The sequence below is a fragment of the Phoca vitulina genome, unplaced genomic scaffold, assembly GCF_004348235.1.
Source record: "Phoca vitulina isolate PV1807 unplaced genomic scaffold, GSC_HSeal_1.0 scaffold8, whole genome shotgun sequence".
Classification (NCBI taxonomy): Eukaryota; Metazoa; Chordata; class Mammalia; order Carnivora; family Phocidae; genus Phoca; species Phoca vitulina.
Window position 1 is genome coordinate 31,100,109 of NW_022589711.1, and position 6,459 is coordinate 31,106,567.

The 6,459-nt window shown below is 39.1% G+C and overlaps 1 pseudogene; it reads left to right on the forward strand.

Moving 5' to 3' along the window:
* The first annotated feature begins 932 nt into the window (after positions 1 to 932).
* LOC116633529 lies at positions 933 to 3,123 on the forward strand (annotated as a pseudogene).
* Positions 3,124 to 6,459: the final 3,336 nt, after the last annotated feature.

Sequence of the window (6,459 nt, forward strand, 5' to 3'; positions counted from 1 at the left end):
AATATGAACCCTTTGCTAACACTGTTAGCTAGGTCACACATAAATAACTCAAAAATGGATCACAGACATAAAGGGCTAAAACTATAAATTTTCTAGAAGAAAACATAGGAGAAAAATTTCTGCAACATTGTTCAGGCAAAAAGTTCTTAGATATGGCACAAAAATCACAAGTTATAACAACAACCAAAAAAACCCTGATGAATTGTAATTCATTAAAATTCAAAAACTTTTGTGCTCAAATACACCATTAAGAAAATGAAGAGATGATCTACAGACCAAGAGAAAATATTTCCAAATCATATATCTGATGAAGGATTGTACTAAAAGTATATAAAGAACTCTTACAATTCAATAAGAAGATATATAAACAGAAAAACAAGCTTGACTAGACATTTTACACACACACACACAAACATACAAATAGCTATAACCACATTAAAAAGTGCTCAAGATCATTAGTTATTAGTGGAATCCTAACCCACTAGAATAACAACAATACAAAATACAGGCTATACCAAGTGTAGGCAAGAATGTAGAGACATTGTAACTTTCATACACTGCTGGTGGGAATATAAAATGGTGCAACCACTTTGGAAATAAGCTGGGTAATTTCTTTAAAAATTCAAATATAAGCTTATCATATGACCTATCAATTCCAGTCCTAGGTAGATACCCACAAGAAATTAAAACATGTCCACACAAAGGTTTGTATATGAACATTCTCAGGACTATTATTCATAATATCCAACAATTGGTGAATGGATAAACAAAATGCAGTATCCATACAATGGAATACTGTTTAGCAATAAAAAGGAACAAAAATATTTATATATTCTACAAAATGGATGAACCTCAAAAACATGATGCAGATTGAGTTGCTTCTGCATCCTGGTGCTGTGTCGTCACAGAGCCTGTGCAGTCCTTTAGCCAAGATGCCTGAGGAAACCCAGACCCAAGACCAGCCGATGGAGGAGGATGAGGTGGAGACATTCTCCTTCCAGGCGGAGATCACCCAGTTGATGTCCCTGATCATCAACACCTTCTACTCAAATAAGGAAATATTTCTCAGGGAGCTGATTTCCAACTCGTCGGATGCTTTGGACAAAATCAGATACGAAAGCTTGACCGATCCCAGTAAGCTAGACTCTGGGAAAGAGCTGCACATTAACCTCATTCCGAACAAGCAAGATCGAACCCTCACCATCGTGGATACCGGCATTGGCATGACCAAGGCCGATTTGATCAATAACCTTGGTACTATCGCCAAGTCTGGGACCAAAGCATTCATGGAAGCTTTGCAGGCTGGTGAAGATATTTCTATGATTGGACAGTTTGGTGTCGGGTTCTATTCTGCCTACTTGGTTGCCGAGAAAATGATGGTGATCACCAGGCATAACGATGATGAGCAGTATGCCTGGGAGTCTTCTGCAGGAGGATAGTTCACAGTTAGGACTGATACAGCTGAACCTATGGATCGGGGAACAAAGTTATCCTGCATCTGAAAGATGACCAGATGGAGTACTTGGAGGAAAGGAGAATAAAAGAGATTGTGAAGAAGCACTCCCAGTTTATTGGCTATCCCATTACTCTCTTTGTGGAGAAGGAACGTGATAAAGAGGTCAGTGATGATGAGGCTGAAGAAAAGGAAGAGAAAGAGGAGGAAAAAGAAAAGGAAGAGAAGGAGTCTGATGGAAATAGAAGATGTTGGTTCTGATGAGGAGGAGGAGGAGAAGAAGGATGGTGACAAGAAGAAGAAAAAGAAGATCAAGGAGAAGTACATTGATCAGGAATAATTGAACAAGACAAAACTTATTTGGACCAGAAACCCTGATGATATCACCAATGAAGAATATGGAGAATTTTATAAGAGCTTGACCAATGACTGGGAAGATCACTTGGCAGTGAAGCATTTTTCAGTGGAAGGACAGTTGGAGTTCAGAGCTCTTCTCTTTGTGCCAAGACGTGCTCCCTTTGACCTATTCGAGAACAGAAAGAAAAAGAACAACATTATGTTGGATGTTCGCAGAGTTTTCATCATGGATAACTGCGAGGAGCTAATCCCTGAGTATCTGAATTTCATTAGAGGTGTGGTAGACTCTGAGGATCTTCCTCTAAATATTTCCCGTGAGATGCTGCAGCAAACAAAATTTTAAAAGTTATCAGAAAGAACTTGGTCAAAAAGTGCTTGGAACTCTTCACCGAACTGGCTGAAGACAAAGAGAACTACAAGAAGTTTTATGAGCAGTTTTCGAAAAACATCAAGCTGGGAATACAAGAAGACTCTCAGAATCGAAAGAAGCTCTCAGAGCTGTTACGATACTATACGTCTGCTTCTGGTGATGAGATTATTTCTCTCAAGGACTATTGCACCAGAATGAAGGAAAACCAGAAACACATCTATTACATCACAGGTGAGACCAAGGATCAGGTAGCGAACTCGGCCTTCCTGGAGCGCCTTCGGAAGCATGGCCTGGAAGTGATCTATATGATCGAGACCATCAATGCGTACTGTGTCCAATAGCTGAAGGAATTTGAGGGGAAGACGTTAGTGTCTGTTACCAAAGAGGGCTTGGAACTTCCAGAAGATGAAAAAGAGAAAAAGAAACAGGAAGAGAAAAAAACAAAATTTGAAAACCTGTGCAAGATCATGACGGACATCTTGGAGAAAAAAGTAGAAGAGGTGGTCGTGTCAAACCGATTGGTGACCTCCCCATGCTGCATTGTCACAAACACATACAGCTGGACAGCAAATATGGAGAGGATCATGAAGGCCCAGGCCTTGAGAGACAACTCCACCATGGGCTACATGGCCGCAAAGAAGCACCTGGAGATCAACCCCGACCACTCCATCATTGAGACCATACGGCAGAAGGCAGAGGCCGACAAGAACGACAAGTCTGTGAAAGATCTGGTCATCCTGCTCTACAAAACTGCTCTCCTGCCCTCTGGCTTCAGTCTGGAAGATCCCCAGACACATGCTAACCGGATGTGCACGATGATCAAGCTTGGTCTTGGTATTGATGAAGACGACCCCACCGCTGACGATAGCAGTGCCCCATGAGCGAAGAGATGCTGCCCCTCAAGGGTGACGATGACACGTCCTGCATGGAGGAAGTCGACTAAGTGCCGCCGGGAATTACTTGTACATGTATTCGATACTTTATCTTCATTCCCTCTGATAATATATTTTCAAGGATGTTTTCTTTATTTTTGTTAACATTTTAAGAATCTGTATGTCATGACAGTAACTACTTAAGGGGAAGATAAGATTTCTTTCTTTTTCGGAGTGTGCTACTGTGACGTGTAGGAACTAAAGCCCAGCTAGTTTTTCTTCCCTAGTTCCATGCTGGCTTACTGTAACCGGACAAGGTAACATTTGTTGTAAGGTGTATGTAACCTAACGTGAACTGTGTGCTCTAAAGTGTTTAGCTACCAAGCGGATTCCTTAGTAAGGCCAAATTTTTTTTGTCACTGAAGTGTTCTGAGCTATACCTTGATGTTTAAAACAGAACTGTTGGTTAAAATGACTCTCACCATCTAGGATCTACTTTTTAAATCTTCTATCCCCTGTAGTTATCAACTGCATGTACCAGGCCTCTAGAAACCAGTAGTTAAACTGAACCAACTGGATGGGAGTAACTATGTATAGGGCTTGTTTTCCAAAGAAGAGCGTTGTTTAGAGTAGCGAAATTCTAAGCCTATTTAGGCATGTTGTAAAGCTGTTCAAGAAGTAACTCAGCAAGTTCTGTGAGTGGAAATGTAGTGCTCAAGTCACATTCAGCTTTAAAAGGTTGTAACAAATACAAACAAATTAAAAAAAAAAAACATGATGCAAATTAAAATACAGGAGAAAAAGAGTACATACTGTATGATTTCATTTATATAAAATGTCCAAAAAAGACAAATGTATAGAGACAGAAAGTAGACCAGAGGTTTCTGGGACTAGAGATGGGAGTAAGGATTGACTCAAATAATTGATTTTGGGGGAGGGGATGATAAAAATGTTCTAAAATGATCATGGTCATGGTTACACAGCTCCATAAATTTATTAAAAAAAAAAAAAAAAGAGCTCCACTGGGGTGTCAAAAACCCTTGCCAGAATTCAGCCGGTTCTTAGACTTCGAACCCATCAACTGAAGGAATGACGCCGTCCCCATAAGGAAATACTTTGAATACATTAAGGTAGTGATTGACTCACTTGTTCCTTAAAGGAATTTGATTATTTATTTGAGGTAAATGTTCATGAGGGAAAAGGGGGAAATCTAGATTCTGTGATGGCTCTTGAATACAAAGTCTGAATCAACATTGATACCTGAGGAACTGAAATGCTATAATGTCCACATCGGTGGTCTTCCAACTTTAGTGTACATTGAATCACCAAGAGAGCTTGTTAAAACATAGATTCCTGAGCTCCTTGCCAAAAGAGAGATTCTGGTTCAATGAGATTCTGAATTTCTAAGGAGCTCCCAAGTGATGGAGACAATACAGGTACAGACCACACTTTGGACAGCACTTGTTTACATATCATAATGGAAAACTTACATATAAACCATTCATGGTCTGAGACAACTATTCTCTTAGGGAAGTTGCCTCCAGGGCAAGCTCGTGAATCATAAAATTACATAGACATGAAAATACAACTTTGTATGACAGTTATACCAATGTGCATGGAAATTACTATCTGCACTTCATCAAAAATCATTGTTTCACTCCTTCAATTTGTCTCAATCTTTTAGTTCAATAATTGGAACTCATTTTGTCTTATAGTTAAGAAATATTATCCACTGTTTCCAATGAAGTATATGAATAAATACAATGTATTAATATTTTATTAATATGTTATGGTTCATTAGTAAAAGCATATGCTACATGGAAGACAGCTTTTTAAAATAAATCTGAGGCCCACAGAAGAAAATACACTACTATATATAAAATTAATTCATCACTGCCCTATTCTGATGATGATTAAGAAAAACACTCAGGCAAAGTCCTTCAAATACTCAATGAAACTCTAATCTAAAGAAACAACACAGGGCGCCTGGGTGGCTCAGTCGTTGGGCGTCTGCCTTAGGCTCAGGTCATGATTCCAGAGTCCTGGGATCGAGCCCTGCATCGGGCTCCCTGCTCCATGGGAAGCCTGCTTCTCCCTCTCCCACTCACCCTGCTTGTGTTCCCTCTCTCGCTCTGTCTCTGTCAAATAAATAAAATCTTTAAGAAAAAATAAAAATAAAATAAAAATATAAATAAATAAATAAATAAATAAATAAAAATGAAACAACACACAAACTTTACCTAAAATGTGCAGGAAGATACCTACATCTAGACCTTGCTTTGAATGTTATCAGTGATGAGCTGCCTTTATCCCTTGCCTTCCCTTTTATTGTATAAAGAAACTCCATATCGATATCATTGGTTAAAATGCAACATTTGCTCCCAAGTATTGCTACTCAGTAGTCAGGAATGTGATGCATGAAGTTGGATCACAACATGGGTAATTGCTGGATTGTTGCTTTTAAAATAACATCTGTGTGTATGTGTACTTTCAGCTGAAATATGTCAGTTCCAATGCCAGAAGCTGATACTATTACGGCACATTTCAGAGGTGTAATAGCTTTCAAAAGAATTTCTTAAAGCATTTTACTTTTATCAGAGGAAAATCTTCAGAGCTTGCACATGAATTCAAGACAAAGCTATGCCTCTCAGTGCCATCTAATTTCTCAACATACTGTTCTTGCTCTTACATTGACACCATTCAGATGACCAGGGGCAAGTGTCTCTTCCTCTGCCCTTCTTTATCCCAGATTACCTGCCTCCTCTCTGAAAAACTGTGGAGCTCCAGGTCTTAACAGGATTGTGAAACTGCCATAAATTTCTGTTCAGAAATCTTGTCAAATTTTTCTGATTAAAATTTTGTTTATAAATGTGTTAGCAAGAATAGAAGTTTTGGAAAGAAAAAAAAAACAAAACATCAGTGCTGAAAAACTTTATGTGAAAGCATGTTTTGGTACAACCCTAATTGGCCAAGGGGGTAAGTGAGTCACTCCCCTTCAGTGCACTTCTGGGTGGCCTCAGGATTCTGGTCTAGACCAGCAGTACTGCTGCCTTAGAGACAGTAGCCAACTCAACCAGACTCTCCCGAGACCCCTAGGACCTTGCTGACTTCCAAGAGCCCCTCATAAGAAGTGAAGGCCCCCAGGGAGAGGCCATATACAGATATTTCCTGTTATTTGAAAGTCTGCTGACACCTCCATAAATTAACCTAGCAAGAATGAAACTCCCTAGCATGATACTGTTCATCCACAGTCCATGTAAGGTAGAAACACATGACTTATCTCTAAAAAGTGCCTATTTTTGCAACCTTTTTAAAAAATTGTCATTTTTTTTTTTAAGCATAGCTAATTGTATTAGAAAAATACAACTCAAATCCTTTTGTGTGAAGAGTATTTCCTGAAGATCCTG